Genomic DNA, 23,050 nt, shown 5'->3' on the forward strand with positions numbered 1-23,050 from the left:
ATCTAAAAAAACCTAAGAGAGATTTTATATCTCCTGATCAAGGAGAACCGATGGACGTCAAGTAGTTTTTTTTAATGTTATAGTAGTAAAATGTACAATTATATTTTTGCACTAATAGTAAATATTTTTTTTGGCTATTCAATAATTTAGCAGACTTTTAAGTTTTTCTCATATTTATGTATCATATTCTAATTTATCAAACTTGAATGCTTCTGAGACTTTTTATTTATTTATCAGGTTTTCATTTATCAATCTTTAATACTTATGATACATCTTGTTTTTGTATCATATTCTCATGTATCAAACTTGATTTCTTCTGATACATCTACTTTATGTATTAGATGGTAATGTATCAAGATTTAATGATTCTGATACATCTATATTTATGTATCAGAATCTCATGCATCAATCTTTACAGCTTCTGATATATATTATTTATGCATCAGATTGTAATGTATCAAGATTTAATGATTCTGATACATCTACATTTATGTATCAGCATCTCATATATCAAGCTTTAGAGCTTCTATACATCTAGATTATGTTTTAGATTTTTATGTATCAAGATATAATGATTCTCATATATATCTACATTTATATACCATTTTATCATCTATCAAGCTTTACAGTTCTTGATACATCTACTTTATGTATCAGATTCTCATGTATCAAGCTATAATGCTTCTGCTACATCCACATTTATGTATCAGATTATCATGTTTCAAGCTTTATAGCTCTTGATACATCTACAACCTATATCAATACAACATGTTATGTATCAACCACAATTTAGTTGAAAACTAATACAACAACCTTTAAAGTATCAACCCTTAATACGTCGAATATTTATGTATCCGCTATTCTCATGTATCAGATTCGAAATTACTATCAATACCAAGTAACTTACAATGAAAATAATTACCAACCATCCATGTATCAATTATTGATATTCAATTACTATTCTGGTTAATTGCTATATGTATCAAATACAACCCTCACTGTAAAAAAAACTATGTAGATGTAAGGACATGATCCAAATAGAATGTATCTTGGCATAATAAAACATCATTTCTCTTTAGAAATGAAATTATAAGTCTTTCTGTTGTGTCCTTCATGGCCACAACGACTACACGAATTTGTGCTCGTTCTTATCTTCTCACTAGAATACTTTTTTCTTCCTTTCTTTGGTCTTCCTAGCATCCTTTTGTATCTTGGTGGCAAGAATAACTCTTCCAAAATTTCTTTTGGAATAGACCAATCTTTCTTATCTGGCATTGGAACCATTGGCAATTCATAAGTATTTGCCAACGCCTGTGGCTTGTAGTAATCAGAATAGTATGGGTGCATGTTTGTAATGTTCTTGCTCTTCAACACTGCAATTGCGTGTGAACATGGTATCTCGTCTAGTTGAAACCTGCCACAATTGCATGTTTTTCTTTTAAGACACAATGTATCTTATACCTGACTCATAAACAGAATAAAGATATTCTAATAAAGCAATAATCTACAGTAAATAATTATCACAGATATGTATCAAAATTGATGTATTAGTAAATAATGATCACAGAAAATACAGAACTGATGTATCATATAGCTATGTATCAAGCAACTATGTATCAAGTAGATATCTACTCAAAAATATAACTGGTGTGTACCTTCATTCTCAAATACTTCATTGTGTTTGATACTAGGATATCTTCGAATTTCCTACCCAAAGTATATTTTGTATAAGCTGCTATTTCCCTATTTTTGCAGTTCCAAGCACTAAATAAAATTCTCGTTTGCTCTAAAAAGTCAATTATAGGCAGCTCTCGTGCTACTACAAGACATCCATTGATACATTCTGTGATGTTAGAAGTCATCATTCTCCCCCTTTTGACAGTTGCATAAACTCTCGACCACTTTTTGTACCCCATATTTTTCAAATATTGTGTCACCCGGTGATCAATTTTTCAACTTTTTCTATTAATTTTTTGAATTCGTCTTTTAGGTATGCCTTGTCCATCAAGTAGAAGAGGTCACTTCGTACAACCTTGCTCCTCCTGTAGTTAGTACAAGAAGGTCTGAATAATCAGGAATCATATCGTCTTTTTGACCATCAAAATCCGAACTAAACAATTTCTACCTCTCCTGATCATTGGTTACTGAGAGGTTAGAAGTATATCTTCGCTTGTCAGAAAGAGAATGCGCATTCATTTGATCCTGATCCTTGTGGATCGAAAGGTAGACTAGACTGGACCTGCACGACCCTCCTAATAATATCCATAAATGACTTGTTTTTGGTAATAGATGAACATTACCATATGTAAATTCGGGTGCGTGATAGACATCGGTACTCCAATACATTTCTCCGTCTGATTCAGAATAAATATATTTTCGAACCTTCTCTTTAAAATTCAAAATGGATATTCGTGTGCGAATCTCAGTAATTACTTGTTCTGATTCTACATATTGATCGTTTTGAACTAAAAGCAAACTTTTGGGTGGAATCACACATTTTTCCATATATGCCATTTGCATGCAAAGTGAGGGACATGGGGAAATACCATGTTTACACTCTTGATTATGCTTTCATTCCTATATGATACAACACACATATTGTCCCTCTCACCAAATATATTTTTGAAGTTCTGAGAAAACCACGTCCATGATGAATTATTTTCTATATCAACAACACCATACGCCAATGGCAATATACAACCTAAAAAACTATTAACATCAATAACATATGTATTAGAATTCATCAAATTCACAGCAAATGTGTCAAATGAGATGATACAATGATATTCAATATATAATAGTAGCAAAAAGTAAGACCTACCTCATCAAGTGTGCTAGCTGATACAAATGTCCCTTTATAAGGTCCATCAAGATGGGCATCGTCAACAACAACTACAGGTCGACAAAACTGAAACCCCCTCATCAATGGCCTTAACGCTATGAATAGATACATGAACTCATCAATTAGTGACTTGTGCATACTTATGTACGAATTTGGATATACAGTTTTTAGCATATGTATGTATATAGGCAGCTATCTATATCCATCAGCAGGTTTCCCCTTTAACATCTCCAAAGCATGTTCTTTTGCATGCCATGCTTGTTGATAGGTAATATCAATTCCATACGTTGCTTTAATATCCTCTTGTATATTATTGGGGGTGTGAACTCTTTTATGATTAACCAATTTAGGTGCCGTGAATGCACTTAAAAAAATCCTTTGTAGCATAAACTTTGTTGAAAATCCTATCTCTTAATGCACATGAATGTTCACTATTGAAATATCTTACTTTAAATATATCGGATTTTTTCCAACAAGATGCTTTCATTCTCCCACAACAGTCATCTGAATAGCATATTAACATATAACTGCATAATTTTAGAAAAAAAAAGTTAACATGTATCATATATACTTAGTACATATCAGTATGTATCGTGAATATAAACAACAAAATTAACTTTACAAAATCAACAGTATATGTGGGAAAAGTATTGAACTGAGTTATATACATAATATTATGATGTATCATGACAGGTAAAATAAAAAAATATTAACATGTATCAGATACACAAAGATTGTTATTTATCTGATACATTCTTACATCAGGTTTTTTAACTATTGTACTTGATGCATAATATTTAGTATGTATCAGTATTTATCATGAATATAAACCAACAAAATTAACTCTACAAAATCAACAGTATATCTGGAAAAAGTATTGAAATTAGTTGTATACATAATGTTATGATGTATCATGACAGGTAAAATAAAAAAATATATTAACCTCTATCAGATACACAGAGATTGTTACGTATCTGATACATTCTGAAATTAAGTTTTTGAATTGATTTACTTGATACATAATACTTAGTATGTATCAGTATGTATCATGAATATTAACCAAAGAAAATTAACTCTACAAAATCAGATTTCCAAATTCAGCAAATGCACATACCTTTTACTGTCAGATCTTTTAACTTTGAAATTGAATCCATTATCAATTTTGTATTTGGTCATTAGATCAACTAGTATTGCTTTGTCCTTATACAATTGATTCTCCTTCACTTCCGCACCATTTGTATCAGTTATGTAGTTCGTCATATCAAATTTCGGTATATAACAAGCTGCAGTATTACCAGATTCCACTAAACCAATTTTTTTTGACTCATTCGTGTTTGGTTCGGCACAAACAATTGCTCCAGATATAGTGTCGAATGTTTGTAACTCGTGTCTCTTTCTATCGAATGTTGTTACGCATAGGGGATACTTTACGAATCCCGGCTCGTTCTTTTTAAACTCTATGTAAAGATTAATACCCATATCATTACGAATAATCATTAGCGATGCATTACCTTGAACTATGTATCAGATTTCAATATTTTTCACTGATTCATCTATGGTCAATTCAGCAGCTATTGCTGCTTTTAGAGTCGAGTACGATACATTATCACCCACTACGATTCCATCACTTTTGTATAGTTCATAACTCACCTCGGATTGCCAAACTCCAGAGTGTCTCAGTAGTATTGCGATATTCATCTTGATTCGCTTGATGAAACTCAAAATTTGGATTGAATTTTTTGTTAGAACTTATGCGCTGTTTTTGAATTTTCCTTCATAGTCAGAACTGTTTCTTTTTTTAAAGGATTCTTTGCCTTAATTAGCACAATAATTGATTGAAACAACCAATCATAGCTTGAATTACGTTACTACCCATAAATAACCCAACAACATTAATTGTTTCACTCCAAACCTGATGTATCAGCATAGTAAGTAATGTATCAGAAATTTGAAAAACAAGGAAAAATCGGGCAATTTAAAAAAAATGAGGGATACATTTAATTAGACCTTTTCACTATGGGATTTAGGTAAAATTTACTTAAAATTTTGTGGGTTGAGCCCATTCTGCTCCACCCCATTGTCATCCTTAACTGGGCCAAGGTCCAAAGAGGATTGGGGGTTGGAAAATTTTAGTTAGGGAACCGGCTTAGAAGAATTTTTGAGGGACCGAACCGGCCCACTATCGTTTCCCAGTGGATCAATCTTTAGGAATCTGGGTTAGAGGGCCCTTTCATTTTCAAGTTTTTTTTTTCTTGAATATTTGAACACAGATAGAAAAATAAAACTAAAGAATTATTTAAATAACTTCAAGTCTAAATTATTTTAATTTTATTCAACACTACTTTGAGCTTTATTTTTTTTATACAATTTATAATTTGAAGTTTGTGTTTTGACTTCTAAACTTGCATTTTTCTTTTTTGGAAATCCAGAGAAATTCACTGTCTCTGTTTTTTTGGATGAGCACTCTATGATGACTAGTGAGCACTTTGTGGTAACCTGTCCAAAGTGTAATAACTGGCAAACTATACAAAACATATAAATTGTACTACACAAACCCATGCGACAAGGTCGGTAGTAGATGGAGGCTGGATTTGTTCTCAAATATCCACATAGGAGACCTACCACTCAACTATGCCTTTGCGGACCTAAAACTTGCATATTACAAATACAATTTTCTTTTCTTTTCTACTTATATATAAGCATGAGTAATGAATTGGTATCAACATGTTTGTTAAATGTCAATACAATTCATATTAAGGATATTTTAGATTTTTAGCACAGTTTTCTTATGATAAGTTATTGTGGTGCATGCTTATGTGTGATTTTGAATGATTATTTCTTGAATTTTTGTTGCATTTCTGTTTACTAATTATAATTGTAAATATTAAATATATTTCATAGAAAAAGATTGAAGTATCAGGTATTTATTTTAATTGATGATGGGTTACCGAAGAATCATATAGAAGGCAGCTTTACCTAAATCATTTTGGTCCAGTTCTTCTTCTTAATGTAATTATTACTAACAATTAAAATATGCATTCAAAGTATTTGATGATATGCTTGACTCAAACTTTTTGAAGTAATATAGTTTGCTACTGATTCTTCATTGTTTTATTATATTTTGTCTTCTTTTCTTAATGTAGTTTTTGTGTTCCATTGTTGTAGAAGTCTATTCATCCATTTTTGTAGTATTTTGATTAAAAGGTAATTTTTCTTTGCAAAATGATATATAGCTATATACTTTTTAGACGCGCTTAGGAGGGAAATTGTCCAAGTGATTCAAAAATCGACAATATTTACTTCTGAATGTTGTATGGTCATAAAGTGATGCATTCTTTACATTCATGAGAGTACTATTTACATATATTCTATTTATATATTTGAAAAATTGGGCACTCTACTTCTTCTATATTGTATTTTATATTACCGACTTTATAAAGAAGCAAACACAATTACTACTCCTTCAGAACACACGATAAAAAATTTCTCCGTGCAGAAACAACCACTACTCCTATAGAACGTACGACAACAATTAAGAGCAAAGACTTTCAGAATTCAAATGAAAATATTATTATTCAAAAATCTTGGCAATCCATCTCTTTTGAACTATGAAAAAAAAGAAAAAACCAACCAACCAACAATATCAGTGATGGGGCTTGTTGAAACAAGCAAACGCAAGGTTATGGAGAAAACCAACAAAATCTACTCATAAAAAACAGGCCTTCCAACAGTACAGAAAACTGAAATCAGGATCCCAATCTTAAGAATTGAAATGTACTTCTCTCACATTCCTGTCTCAAGTTCGTTCTTCAGACATCCTAATATGTTTTAATTTGTTGATAATTTGAATTACAGCCTACAATGGATTATTGACACTGCTTACATTTTAACTACTCAAAAATGTGACTTTCTACTTAAATAAGAAACAATCAAACGAGTAACTTCATATCTAATTAACTGGTACATTTTTCATATTTAAGGTCTTACACTATGTTCTTCTTCAAGTACATTCCGAACTTTTCTACCTGCAGTAAATTTTATATTTAATTCCTTCATAACATATATCTGATGTCCACATTTCTTTAACATATCTTCAAATCACCACCAAATAAATTGACATCATATGTGGACTTAATAATTGATGTGTCACTGAAATTCATTTTTGGTGACATATTCTAGACTACCGATGGATTTACTAATTTTGTTTGATTAGGTAATTTACTATTGCTCCTCAATTGGTTGGCTGATAAGTCTTATATTTCTCAAGACTCCACCTATAACTAGAGTCCAAGAAACTTTGTAGTTCTAGATAATGTTGTGCATACCTCTGTTATAAACTATCTGACTAAGAGTGGAACAACAATTTTTAACATTTTTTGAATAGAAATTTGTTTTTGATAAGAAAATTCACAGTCTGAGCTGCTATTCTTAAATTTTGTTAACTTAGGTAGATAAGGAGTATATGAAAAGCTCCATAAGTATGTTAATGCATGCCATCAAAATGAAAATATGAGATGCATTTGAATTATAATTTACAACTTTGCCCTTCATTTTGTTTATCTTTAAGCTTTCTTCTTTTTTTATATGTATCTTGCTATGTTTGTCATCCTATTGCAGTTCATTATGAAGTAAAAAAAATTCTTTCCTTTCACATGTCATGAAACTTAATAATTGGTTTATATCTATCTTCGATTCTTACCTTTTCATTTGATTTTTCAAGGAGATTTTTAAAGCAAAGTAAATCTCCAAGTGCTATCTTCTTGTCACTTTCCTGCCTTTTTGAAAAGCTGGATTAACGTAAAAGAAGAAAAGTGTTGTTTTCTCTTGTAGGGTGTTCTCTTTTGAGACAACTCTTCCTAGAAGCTTTTGATCTCTCTCTATCTATCTTTAGATCCAATTTTTTAGACTGTGTCCCAATTTCGATATAGTGCTTCTAAGGCGCTTTATGTAGCAATTTTTACAAAATATTGCTTTGTTCTATTTTCTTTTCCTTCTATTTATGATTGTCGTTGTTTCTGGTTTGTATATAATTGGGTCGTTGCCTTCAATTTGCTTATAGTTTGTGTGTGTAGATTTTCTTTCAATTTCATGAGAAGTAAAAAATTGATTTTTCCTTCATTTAGTTCTCATTTGCAGAAAGGAATTACTCTGGCCTATGACATTCTAGCTGAACCTTTAATTTTGAACAAGGTAACAATTGAGGGAGTTGATTGGCGAAATTTCTCATTCTTATTGAAATAAAGAATAAACTAGTTTTTATATATCAACAGTTAAAACAATGATGAGTTTTAACAATTTCTGAACCTGCATTCCAACACAATTTTACTCATATAGATATATATATAGAGATTGTGCTATGCACGCGAAATTACCATACTCAATATTCCTATCACGGACATCACTCATCTAGTTGCATAAAAATGAAAATCACATTCTTTGAAATAATCCCTCAACGTTTCAACAATTTCATGAGGCTTTTCCATTGCAATGGCATCAGCGCCCACCGCTTCCTGTTGATACTATCTCATTATAAGTTGCGTCAACTTGTTCGTTTTCTTTTGGGTGGTCCAAGTTTCTTCTCTCACTCTATTGAAATTTTAGCAATAAGTTGTCCTCCGATAATGATTGTATGTGATCTCAAAGTTGAAATCTTACATCGCTAAAAGTGATTTTCCGCAGCTACAAATAATGCTTGAATACTTAACGTACACTTCTGGGATCATCTGGAAAGAATCGACAACTATTTTTTGAGCTACCTATAATATTTCAGTAAATCTAGATTTACATCTTCATAATTAGTATCCTACTAACTCTATAGTATATAAATATTATTACGACAAAATTTGTTAAGCTTTGACAAAAGTTTTTGACGAAAGATTCAAGATGTCAAAATCAAATTTTTATATTTTATGAAAAATCCCATTAATTATAATTCTAATTAAAATTCTATCTACTCAACCCCTCGTTAAACACATTCTTATTTAATAGATTGTTCATAGAATATGAGAAGATCACAATAACAAATACCTAGTGAAATCTAATAAAGTGGGATTTGGGGATGGTAAAGTGTACTCCGATCTTATCACTACCCCATGGAGGTACAGAGGTGTCACGACCCGACTACTCGAGTCATGATGGCCTCTACTATAACCCACCAGTTGACAAGTCAACTCATATCCCGGAACTGCAAGTAATGGAATGTAAGGGCAGAAAACTAACATCAAAGTAAAACAACAATACAAATAACATGAATCACAAATGAAGAAGCGGAAGCAAACCAAGACTATCTACAATACAAAAATCCCTCCCAAAACTTGAAAGTCACGAGTACAAAACTGCTAACAAAATGAGCACAAGTCTCAAAAGTGGACCACAGAAAAAAGTCAGTCTTAAAAGAAAAAGTCTAGTCATAATATATAGAGAAGGAGACGAGTAAATACAGAATATCGTGTGCTCACCCTCGCCTCCGAATCTGACTGTGGCTGGATCGATGTCATGCTGGAAGATGGTGCTCGGACCTGCATCATGAAAATAATTGCAGAGTATAATATAAGTACCAAAACAATAGGTACCCAGTAGGCATCATAAGCCGACTAAGCAAGAAAAGCAAAAGTAATATGAAATGCGAGAATTTAAACCACAACTAGAAACAAGAATTGAGAAATCTAACTAGTATGCACATGAGTATACTAACACACAAAGAAAAAAAGTATACCTAACTAAATCCGACTGAGCTCCCATGAACCCGCTGGGTACACTCGTGCGCAAGTTTAAGTAAAATCCTAGCTGACTCCTATAAGCCTGACAGGTACAAGGAGAGTCTAAATAAAATAAGAGAATCTGACGAAGTTTCCAAGATTTCCACCACTTTCTGTGGACTTGAACCAAACCAATATAGATGCCTGGAACTTTATCCAAAGAGGATAGGAGTAAAGGACTTGAACCAAAATAAAAATGAAGGAATCAAGGACTTGAATCGAGATTTGGAGTAACCGAAGACTTGAACCAAGGCTAAGGATAGTCGTGGACTTAAACCACGTATAAATATGACCAAGAACTTGAACCAAGGTGAAAGTGGTTATGGACTTGACCCAAGCTGTAAGGAGCGATGTACTTGAACTACAACTTTAAATGGCGGTAGATTTGCACCACTTCAGTTTATTGAGATATGGACTTGAAACACGCTTGATGGAGTGAATTGGTGACTTGAACCACGAATGGAGGCGAATCAGTTAGAAATAGAATCAACTGTCAACCGCGTGTTACGGGGAGTGCCCCCAAACCGAGTGCCATCAATAAAGCACTATAGCCTGAATCATATCTAACCAGAATCGACAAGTATCTTTCAAACCAAGGATTAGGTACACCGAAATCGACGAACATAAGGGAATTATGGATATGGGGTTCCAAAAGTGGTATTACTGCCTAGCTAAGGCCCAGACTATCAGACTAAAGTTTGCTATATCAGTCGGCCAAGGGAATTAGTCTACGCATTCTCGGCCCTCAGCGTGTGGACACGAAGGGCAATTCACCCTTACACTAGCAATTGCTACAACTTAGAGATTTGACATTGTCCAAGTCTTTTATGGGGTGCTCGGGATTCTTTCGAAACCCTGTGCGCGCAAAAAAAATATACTACCCTATTAAATTCGACATTTCGGACTCAATGACATAGTTAAAATTCTCATACGAGGTTATTTTAACAAAAAGTGAGTCCCATATCCAAGTGATATTTTTAGCCAAATTCCACAACAGGGCACGAAATTAGACCAGAGGCCTCGGAAAGCACGTGAAGGGTCATTCTAGACCAAATTTAATATTTCAAAACTAATCGCGCTGATGGAATTTTCATCCGAGCATATTTTGTAAGAATGTTGACCAAAATCAAACTTAGGTCAAATTTCAAAGGCTAAAATGCCAAATGGTCTAAACTCGCATCGAAAGCCTTGACACTCATGCCAACCATGCTACTAGCCTAATTTGGCTATTCTAGAACTGATGAAATTTTTAGAATTCTGTTCAAAGCTCATTTTTCTGATGATGACCAAAATCAATTTTTTTAAGTTTCAAAAGCTCCAAAATAGGAAAATAGGCATAAAACCCAAACAAACGACTAGGCAACCGAACAGTTAGTGTCAATAATTCATAAATAACTTGGAGTCGCTATAGAAATTCTCTAAATGATGAAATGAATGAATAAGCTAGGGAACTTTTCTTGCATCTCCTGCTCGGTCTCCTAGGTAGACTCTTCGAATAGAAGATGCCTCCAATGAACCTTAACTACAGAAATGGCTCTGGATCGCAACTGCCTCACATCTCTATCTAAGATGGCAATTGGCTTCTCAATATAGGTCAGATGATCATCCAACTCAACCGCATCATATTGGAGCACATGAGACTTATCTGAAACATACCAGTGCAATATTGAAATATGGAAAACCGAATGAATGGATGAGAATGTCAGAGGCAAAGCTAACTCATAGGCAGCATCTCCGACTGTCCTCAAAATCCTAAAAGGGATAGTAAACCTGGGGCTAAGCTTGCCCCGCCTCCCAAATTTTATCACGCTCTTCATGGGCGACAGTTGGAGGAATACTTTGACCCCTTCGATCCGCATAGCTCTAGTGTCTACTCTGAGTTATCCTGAGCCTACCCCGAATCACCAAACATAATCTAAGTCCTCCTATATCAAGTCTGTACCATGCAACCTAGGCTCCATAGACTCAAACCAACCAAATGGATAGTGACAACACCTGCCATATAAGGCCTCGAATAGGGCCATCTAAATACTAGAGTGGTAGCTGTTGTTGTACACGAACTCCGCTAAAGGTAAAAATTAGTCCTATTGAATTTTGAAATCCATAACACAAGCCCGAAACATATCCTCAAGAGACTGAATAATGCACTCAGACTGACCATTATTCTGCAGGTGATAGTTGTGCTAAGGTTGTCGTGTCGCGAGTGCCCAACTCCTCTTTAAAAGTCCTCCAAAATCTAGATGTGAACTGTGAGCCCAGTCTGAAATGATAGAAATAGGCACACTATAGAGACGAAAACCTCTTGAATGTAGATACATGACAACCTCTCAGCATTGTAGGAAGTATGAACTGAAAGAAAGTGTGCTGACTTGATCAATCGATCAACGATTTCCCAAATACTATAAACACCTCTAGAGTGCGAGGAAACCCCATGATGAATTCCATGGTGATACACTCCCATTTCTACTCAAGAATGGATAATCTCTGAAACTTGCCACCAGGCCTCAAATGCTCAGCCTTCACCTACTGACAACTCAAACAAAGAGACATATAGTCTATAATATCTCTCCTCATACCACTCCACCAGTAATACTGCCTCAATTCATGATACATCTTAACAATTCCCACATGAATAGTGTATCTGGAATCATGGAACACATAGGCCACCATCAAACCTTACTACCCAATCTAGATCTAAGGTAGTGTATCCAGTATCACCTCCTAAAACTCGATCTCGAAGGGCTACCAACTTCTCATCCTCGAACTTTCGACCATAAATCCGATCTAATAGAGATGACTAAGCTCCTACATAGGCTAGCTTATGCTAGAATCTTAAAAATTAAGCTGAATCAACCTGTTGGCTAAGGAATGGATGTCCAAAGCCAAAGGTTGCTCCATAACAGAAAAAAGGCTAGACTGACCATACTCACTGCCTTCCAACTCAAGACGTCCGCTACTACATTCACCTTACCTAGATGGTAGAGAATAGAGAGGTTGTAGTCCTTCAGAAGCTCAATCTAATAACGCTGCCTCAAATTAAGATCTCTTTAGCTCATAATTTACTAAAGGCTCTTGTGATTAGTGTAGATCTCGCAATGAAATACATTTAAGTAGTGCCTCTAAATATTAAGCACAAAAACTACCCTACTAAATCTAAGTCATGAGTGGAGTAGTTTCACCCATGCAACTTAAGCTTCCTCGACACATAAGTAATAACCCGGCCTCGCTGCATAAATATACAACCCAAACCAATGCCAAATAAATCATAATAAACCATGAAGCCCTCACCCTCAACTGGAAGAGTCAATATAAGAGTGGTGGTAAGAAACTCCTTGAGCCGTAAAAATCTTTTCTCACACTCCTCTGACCACTCAAAAGGGATATTTTGGCGAGTCAACCGAGTCAGAAGTACACTATAGTAGAAATGCCCTCGATAAAGTGTCTATAGTACCATGCCAATCCGATAAAGCTACGAGTCTCTATCACTAAGGTGGGTCTGGCTCAATAATGAATAGCCTCAATCTTCATTAGATCCACCATAATGCCATCCTTGGACACCACACACCCCAAAATGCAACAGATTTAAGCCAAAACTCCCACTTTGAGAGCTTGGCATAAATCCACTAATCTCTCAAAGTCTTGATCACTATCTTTAAATGTTTCTCATGCTCACTCCGGCTCTGCGAGTATACCAAAATGCCATCAATAAAGATTATGACAAAAGAATCAAGGTATGGCCTGAATATACGGGTCATTAAGACTATGAAGGTGGTAGGGGTATTAGTCAATCCAAAAGACATCACTAGGAACTTATAATGGCCGTGTCAAGTCCTAAATATGGTCTTAGGGATGTCCGCTGCTCTAACCCTCAGTTATTGGTAACCAAATCTCAAGTCTATCTTAGAAAATACTGCGACACCCTAAAGTTAGTTAATAAATCATTAATATGAGGCATGGGGTAATAGTTCTTTACTGTCACCTTATTCACTGCCTGTAATCAACACACATTTACATAGTATCGTCCTTCTTCTTTTCAATCAGCACTAGGGCACCCTAAGGAGATACGCTAAGTCGAATAAATCCCTTACCTAAGAGATCTTGAAGCTTAACACTTAGCTTCTTAAGTTATGCGAGGCCATACTATATGGTGGAATATAAATAGGATGAGTACCCGACTATAAATCAATGACGAAGTCAATATCACAATCTGGGGTAGGCCAGACAGGTCTGAAGGAAACACATTTGCATACTTTCTGACTATAGGCACTGAATCAACTGTATGCCCCTCGCTACTAACAGCTCTGACATAAGCCAAATAAGCTAGGCACTCACTAGCCACTAACCTTTGGGCCTGAATAAAAGCTATACAAGAGCCCTGCCATATCACATGCGGAATACCAGGAATGGCTAAGGAAACAGTCTTGGCATAGCAATCCAAGACCACTCAATGAGGGGATAACCAATTCATGCCCAAGATAACGTTGAAATCCAACATAGTAAGTAAAATAAGATCATCCCGAGACTCCCATCCCTAAATAGTCACCAAATATGATCTAAAAACCTACTCCACTACTAAAGAATCATCTACGGAGTCAAAACATGTAATGGCATTAGGAGCGCAATACGTAAATACATATGAATAAGTGGAGCCTAGATCAAATAAAGTAGAGGTGGGATAATATGATAAAAAAATGTACTTGTAATCACATCATTTGGTGCCTAAGCCTCTGCTCTAGCTGGAGTTGCTTAGAAGTGGTCTTGGGCATCTTTGTATCGTGCATTAACTCAGCCACCTGACCTTCCTCCTTGTGGACATCTACTTTACCTTGATGACTATCCAGGTGGTTATGACCCTAGTCTCTGCCTCTAACTGGACGTGGTACTGTTGTTGCGATTCTAGCTGCCTGTGGATATAATGTGGCTGACCTATAAAGAGAGAACACTCTCTAGACCAATGATCAAGCTCCTTATAATCATAATAACCTTGTGGCAGTCTACTCGAAACTAGAGGTCGGCTACCATGACCTGAAAACCCATCTGAATACCATTTCAACCCTGTCTTGGACTGGTACTAGAGCCATGCTGAAAATGCTGGTCACCCTCTGAAGCATGCAACGAATCCTAAAACGATCGGCTAGATTGACCCTGCTGGAACCTCTGGCGAGGCCTATCATATAAATCCCTTAGCCTAAATCGGGACCCGTTATGGCTATGATCCTGTCTAGCCCTCTTGCCTCGCTACAGAGCTGCTCAAGTGTGTTGGCATGGTCCTCAACATCTAAGAAAGAGTGTCCCATTGAAACTATGGACTGAGTCTCAATCTACATCTGTAGTCTCAATACCCTAATAAAACACCAAACTTTCTCCTCCTTAGTAGGTAGTATCATAATGGTATGCCAGGAGAGCTTGTAGAATCTAGCTATCATAGTCTGACATGGTCATGAAGCGCTGCTTCAACTACTGGAACTGATCTCTGGTGCTCTGAGGAATTAACCTGGCCAAAAAGTCCTTTAAAAACTCTGACCACGACATAGGTGGAGACCCAACTAATATGCAGTGAATTTAGTTCCTCATGAATCTACCAAACCCAAAGCATGTAGTCACCCCCATCAAATAGTAAGGAACTCGTGGGTAGGGGTGGGCATAAATACCAAAAATTCAAACTAAGTCGAACTAATTCAACTTTTGGTGTAGATTTTTCGATCTTTCAGTTTGGTGTCGGTTTGTTTTAGAAACTTTGGTTCTTCAGTTTGATGTTTGGTGTAAGAATCACAAAACCATGGTGCACTGAAGAACCGAAGTTTTATTAAATAAATTTAAATAATATTTTAAATTATATTACTTATATATTATGACCCAAAATATTTTAATTTATACCCAACCCATTTTGAATTTGGCCCAAATTTTGAAGCCCTAAAGTCTAAACTAAATAAAACTCGCATAGACGCAGTCACGCAGACTACAGTCGTGACTCGTTCAGTTCAATTATCAGGCAGTAGCATGGTTGGGCATTTAAATGTACTGTTTGTATATTTGTGTTAGTTTGGACATTATCATGACGGAGCATAACATTGAGCATGGCTAAGCATGGTTGGGCAGTAACATTTAAAAATTAAATGTAATATTTGTACTTTGTACATTGATGCTTGGTTGGATGTTTAAAGTGCAGGATAGTAGGAAGACACAGGATGCTTATAGTGTAGTGGGTATTTTCATTTTTTTTATTTGCACAGAAAAACCATTTAAAAACACCAAAATAAATTGAACAAAAGTTGAAAAAACCAAACAGAACTGATCTAGTATGGTTTGGAATATGGTGCACACTTTTTCAAAACCGAACACCGAAGAACCAAACTGAACTTTAACAAAACCAAACTAAAGAACCGAACGTCCATCACTAGTCGTGGGCATCCTCCCCTATTGCCCTAAAGAACCTCGACGGTAGGTGTCTGTGGCTGTCGAATCCCTAGAGCCGCTGCTGCAGGCTGACCCTACTATGCTGGCACGGCTGTGGGTGCAGCTAAAGCCTACTGCTGCATACAGCCGAGTAGGTTCAATAGCTAGGTGATGGTCGCTTGGAGCTTGGGGGCCATAACTAGTATGGGTGGTGGCTGTGCTAGCCTTGACTCTATAGGCTGGTGGTGAACTGGGTCCACCTGCATCAATGCATAAAATACAAATGAAAACTCACTTAGGGTTCATGTGAACACAAATACGAATCCATACTCTCAACAAGACTCAACACAAGAAACTCATCAAGGAATATTATATATATATATATATATATATATATATATATATATATATATATATATATATACAAAAACACAATGGAATTCATATACAAAACTTGATAGGAATTATAAATAATTCAATAACTCAATTCATGGAGCTTCGAAACTCGACTAGGATTCATGTAAATGAAACCATTAACAGAAATCTCAAGAACTCAAGGTGTAGAATCAGTAATAATCTCGATGCATAATTATATAGAACTCAATGAACGAAGAAATTACTCATTCAGAACTCAAGAAACTAGGGCTAAAATGCAACTCAATTGTTTAACGATAGAATTTAGATGTAGGGCGCATGGATGACCTCAATCCAACGCTATGATTAGCCTTATATACTTGGAAGATTGATATTACAATCGAACTAGAAAAACAATAGCTTTATTGGAGGAAACCTTTGATCTTGGAACCTCTATGTTTAAACTCTTTTATGAAGTTCTTAGAGTGGAAGAACTTGGGAAAACTTTGGGTGAAGGGCTTCTCTTTGATTCTTGAATTGTTGACTTGAAAGCCTTAGTGTTCTTGATGAAGAAGAGGAACCCTAGGTTAGTTTTGAGAGCGTTTCTTGAAACTAGATTATTTGGATTGATGATTATGAGAGGAAAACAAGTTAGTGGAATGATATATTCCCTCAAAACACCAAAAATGACTTAGAATAGGGTTAAAAAGCTTTGAAAAGGACCAAACTAACCCTAGAATGTGTCCAGAAAGTTTTTGAAAAAGAGGTGTAGGAAACCTTCACGAAAGACCCTATGGGTCGTGAAAGTTTTTAAGACCTGTAAAGGGGTTTCGTACAAACACTCTGCTCGATAGGGCTTCACTAAAATGGACATAACTTTTTACTCCAAATTCGGAATGAGGTAAACTTGCTGGAGTTAGAAAAAGGACTCAAATTCCTTTAATTTTATAGTTCATGGACCACCTAATACATTAAATTATAGAAGATGTGAGCATTTGAAGTTGACCCAAGTAAAATCTTTTACCGAAACTCAATCGATAAGGAAGCTTTCAACTCAACTTTGTGCTAGAGGATCCTTATGACTTTAATTCCTCTCCAAATCTATTCTCACACTAAAATATGAACCTTCACACATGCACACAATTATGAATCATTCGGTACAATCCCATACCTCTATGAAGGATGTTTCAGTCTTAGCTAAAACAAAAAAAACGGGGTGTTACAAGAAAATGGACAAAGCATAACTGTTTATATGTAATCAGTGTAAGTGTAAGTCTATAAGAGAGAAACAATAATAATAGAAAAATAGTATGATAATCAAAATATAATTAACAACATATGGTAAGAACTACAAGGATACGACTAGTCCTATGACAAACACTAAACCTTCGCAAGGCAAGACAACACTCTACCCGGACTAACCTTCTACCCTAATATGCAACATCCACTCCTTCCAAACCTAAAGTCATATCTTTGGTAATATGAAGTTGTGCCATGTCCTGCCTAATCACCTCTTCCCAATACTCTTTTTGCTTACCCCTACCCTTCCATTTACCCTCTACAACTAACTATTCATACCTCCTCACTGGGTTGTTGGTACCCTTCTTTGCACATACCCAAACAACATCCCAATCTTGCTTCTTTCATCTTATCGTCACAGAGGTCATTTTCATCTTCTCCTGGATAACCTCATTCTTGATATTATCACTCCTAGTATGACCATACATCAATCTCAACATACTCATCTCTATAACATACATCTTCTGAACATGTGAGTTCTTGACTGACACCCAACACTCCATCCCATACAACATGGACGGTCTAAATGCCATTCTATATAACTTACCTTTACGTTTAGGTGGTACATTCTAAATATATATTATAAATAATAGAATTTTCCTCTTTTAAGTCACAACTTATATGAATTAATATTCCTTGTTTCATTACTCCCTTCACGACCGTAAGGTATTTCCTTATCTATATGTGTATGCTCAGTACATAAATTTTTAACTTCTACTTGTAGTTCCTGTAACAACTTGTTCCTATCGTTATGAATAGGCCAATGAGGAAGGATTTCGAGCTAGAAACTTCTGCTAGTAACTCAAAAAAATCTAGTCAGGCCAGATTTGGACGAATTCTAAGTCAGGTGAACTCTAGGATGACCTTGTAAATGATGGTGGATCGAATCTCTAATTTGATTAGGGTGAGCTGATAGCCAAGACGATAAGGAGCATTTACGGCTTCGCAAAATCTCATTTGGGCGAGTAAAACTCTAAAAACTAGAATTAACGTGGAGGGTATAATTTAACACGTCTCTGAAATGAGGGTTTGAAGCTTAAAATCTGAGCTCATTTTTTTCGTACAACCCATTAGAGCGGAATTTCTCTTGCCAAAGTGGCCCTGCTAGAGGGGCAGTGGTGACTTAAGTTGGAAAAAAAAACTCCAGAACAATTTATTTTATTCCACTTTGTTCTTGACGCACCAAAAATGGACTAGGGAGATTTTCTACTGATTTCCACTCCAAATTGTGCCAAAGGTAAGTAAATTACTCTCTAAACTTATGAATTGATTCCTAGAACCCATAATCTATGGTGGTTGATTTTGAGGGAGGATTTTGGTTTGAAAACTAAATGTGGAAAGAAGCCCTAGAATGAGAGTTAGGATCATGGGGTTGGCGTGGGGTAAAAATTGAGTTATAATTCATATTTGTTAGGCTATTATGTTGATTCTTGTGTGTATTTAGTATTTTTAGACCAAGAACAAGTAGAACGAACCCGAAAAGGGAAATCTCTTGCACCTTAGATTTGTTGAAGCTTGAATTCGAGGTAGGTGATGGTTTTGCTTTTCGTACGTGTTTCATATACTTGTTAAATTTTTTCATCATATGCATATGTGTATATGAATAAGGAAACATGCTAGATTATATGTGAAATGATCACTTGCTGGCCTGTTGTGTGTTAAACCTATTCTTGGTGGCATAAATGTTGAATACTGAATGTAATTGTGGTTGTTTGTATGCTGGGATTAGGTGTCACATTCTGACATATAAATTAGATCTAGTATTATGCTCTGACATATATTTAGATTAGGTGTCACATTCTGACATAAATCTTGGATCGGGTGCCACGTTCTGACACAAAGTAGAATGTTTGTAGGTCCCACGAAAGGACCCTTATGTGAAGGTATATCATGTTGAAGTTATTGAAGTGTGATCTTGCTAAATATCATTGAAGGTGAGATTTGTTAACTTATTCTGTATATGCGTGCTTGTTATGTTGAGTTTACTTGTCTATGATTAGCTTACTAGCTAGCCGCGTGATCTTACCAGTTCACCATTGCTCTTTTGTACTGATTTTACACTTGTTGTGTCTTTTGTTGAGTACTGTCACACCCCGGGAGGGTACCCTAGACATAACCGGCACCTGAAGGCCATTTTTGACCTTCGAGCGAACCACCTAGTCCAGTCACACATTCATTCTATCACATTGTTTTAGCGGAACTCAATTAATGAAATACTATTCACAATATGGAGGCCGAAGGCCATACATGTTTAACTCGACAAAATAAATATAATAAAACTCCTCACAATAACCATTCAACCTTCCCACACTCCAGTCTATGAAGCCTCTATCAAAGTCTAAAAGGTGCCAATGACAAGCCCATGGCTACCAAGAAATCAAAGTAAAGGAAGCTACAACAAAACTATACAATAAGGTTCAACATCCTCGAGAAACTAGGAGGACTCACCAACTAGCTGGGAGTGTATGTGGATCTTCAATGAAGCAACGGTCGATGATCTCTAGTACCTATCTCTGCATCATGAAACGATGCAGGCCAAATGGCATCAGTACATGAAATGTACGAGTATGTAAAATGGCCGAATGAAATGAACATCAAGGAAGAATCAGTCAACTCAGAATCTCAACTCACATATATATATATATATACAGGACAACTCACTCAAATGTCCTAAGTATAAACAAGAATATAATTTAGACGGGACCAATCACATATCATTTAACTCAGTCTGACTCAAAGTACTATCAAGATCTATCTGGGAGTTTCTCTTAACCGACAACCATCACTTATGAGCCAGTGATAGTACAACAAGCCGGCGTTGTTGTCGCATTCATTCATACTTTGCCAGGGCATGAACGAGTCAAACAATCATGGATATAATCCAACCAAGTCCTATAATGTCAGGACAAAACTCTCGGGGAAGCATCCGACTTTAACGGTTCAATCCCTACATTTGGCAACACAAGTATTGGGTTCGAGTATGGACTATACTTTTGCCCACTTCGGTGCTCGATACTCCTCCCAAGACTCAATGCTCGTAAAACTCCATCCAATCAACTCAATCAACTCATATCGACAAGTCTAATTGCAATCTTGTCAACTCATAAACTCTATCACAATCGAATCTCTTCCAATCGTACTATCCGATCAATCTCAATCATCTCTTCAAAAAAATTCATTGCACAATTATAGCAACATATAGACATAACCAATCATTTACTCTATCCATTTGAGAAATCCTTGAGACTCATCACAACTCAAGACTTTAAATCACACTCTAAAATAGGCAACACTTCTTAGGAAAATAACCTCTTTTATCATAATCCACATAGTTAAGAAGATCAATAAAACATATTTAACAACTCATCTTCATCAAATCATATTCACATATAGGCTCATTTTGGGAACTCCTTGGCTCAACAACATCAACATATATAGGGTCAAATAAATAGGGGAAAAAGTTCATACAAATATAAACTATACCAAGAAACTCTATTTTCATGAACATCTAACCTCAAAGCAAGAGTAGGGCACATGGGTGGACTCAACCCATGTCTTAGATAGCCTTACATACCTTAGAATAGATGCTTGAAGAAACTTTGTTGTTGGGTCTTCAATGGAAGCTTGAGGTCTTGAAGCTCTTGGAACAATTTCTTGTTGGAAATGGAGAAGAAGAAGAAGAAGACAGAGAGAGAGAGGTTTCTAGGGCTTTTAGAGAGAGAGTGAGGGATTGAAAATGATCCCAAAATGTGCTAAGGCTGATACATATATAATTTGGGACAATTCCCAAATTGTCCTTCTTAAAAGTTCTGAAAAATAGGCGAAAATGCACTTGGTGCGATAGTGGCGCGTCGCGCCATTGCAGCGCCAGGTCAATTACACCTAAATCCTGCACACCTTGTAGTGGCACACCGCGCTAAGGACCAAACTACTGAGGCTCATTCTTGGCGCGATAGTGGCGCGTCGCGCCCTTATAGCACTAAGGCCAAAGTTTCTGGGTTTTGGGAATTGGCTTGAAAAACCCTGCACACCTTTTAGTGGCGCGCCACGCTAGAGCCCAAACTACTGAGGCATGTTTCTGGCGCGATAGTGGCACGTCACGCCACTAAGGCACCAAGCCCAATTATCCAGCAAATGCAACCAGGCCTGAAAATCCCTGCTGTGCTAGTTCACCTTAGGATCGACGTATCTTTTGACTTTGAACTCTAAAAATTACATTCTTGGTGGCATTGGAAAGAAGACTCGATGACTTTTAATTTGATGGGTCGTGGGCCACCCAGATTGTCGTCTTTCAAAAGATAGGGTCATTAGAAGTCGACCCTATACACGAACTCATCCTAAAACTTAACCACGATGAACCTTTTGGACTTGTCTTGGTCCTAGGGGTCCTATGTGACCCCACATCACCTCCAACACTCTTCAATTTCTCAAGGACTCGTCTTAACTCAAACACATACTTTCTAAATAAATATGGTTGACCCTACATGTGTACAAGAAAGGTCTGAATCTTAGGGAAAATTTTTGAGGGGTGTTACATTATCTCCCCCTTGGGATCATTCGTCCTCGAATGACGAGAAATCAAGAATAGACTCAGGGTGCAAATCATAATCAAAACTCAGTCATTCAATCAATCAAATTCTCAATCAATTATCAATCAAGACTCAAAATGCACAAATGAATTCAATGTCAAGAAAATGGACATTACCTTCAACATTCTCCTCGGTAGGCACGAATAGATATGGATATTTAGATTTCATGGCTTCCTCTGCTTCCCATGTGGCTTCCTTAACGAATTGATTCTTCCACAGGACCTTGACTGAGGCGACCTCTTTGTTACTCAATTTGCAAATTTAGCGATCAAGAATTTGGACCGAAACCTCTTCATAGGATAAGCTATCCTTAACTCCAATACTATCAATGGGAACTACCAACGAAGGATCACTTAAGCACTTCTTCAACATCAAAACGTGGAATACCGGATGAATAGAAGCTAACTCCGAGGATAACTCTAACTCATAAGCAACACTCCCAATCCGCCTCAAAATTTAGTAAGGACCAATATATCGAGGACTAAGTTTCCCTTTCTTTCCAAACCTCATGACGCCCTTCATGGGTGACACTTTCAATTATGCCCAATCACCCACCTCAAACTCTAAGTCTCTCCTCCTCACATCGGTGTTAGATTTTTGGCGGCTCTGGGCTGTCTTTAGCCTTTCTCGAATGACCCGCACCTTCTCTATGGATTGATGAACAAAATTGGGTCCAATCAACTCGGCTTCACTAACTTCGAACCACCCAATGAGCGATCTACACCTCCTTCCATACAAGGCTTCATAAGGATCCATTTGAATGCTTGCATGATAGCTATTGTTATATGCAAATTCTATGAGAGGTATGTGAT

General features: G+C 36.2%; 1 pseudogene; it reads right to left on the reverse strand.

Moving 5' to 3' along the window:
• Positions 1-714: 714 nt before the first annotated feature.
• Positions 715-4,540, reverse strand: LOC129870334 (uncharacterized; annotated as a pseudogene).
• Positions 4,541-23,050: the final 18,510 nt, after the last annotated feature.

This window comes from Solanum dulcamara, chromosome 2 (genome assembly GCF_947179165.1).
Source record: "Solanum dulcamara chromosome 2, daSolDulc1.2, whole genome shotgun sequence".
In the NCBI taxonomy this organism is placed as follows: Eukaryota; Viridiplantae; Streptophyta; class Magnoliopsida; order Solanales; family Solanaceae; genus Solanum; species Solanum dulcamara.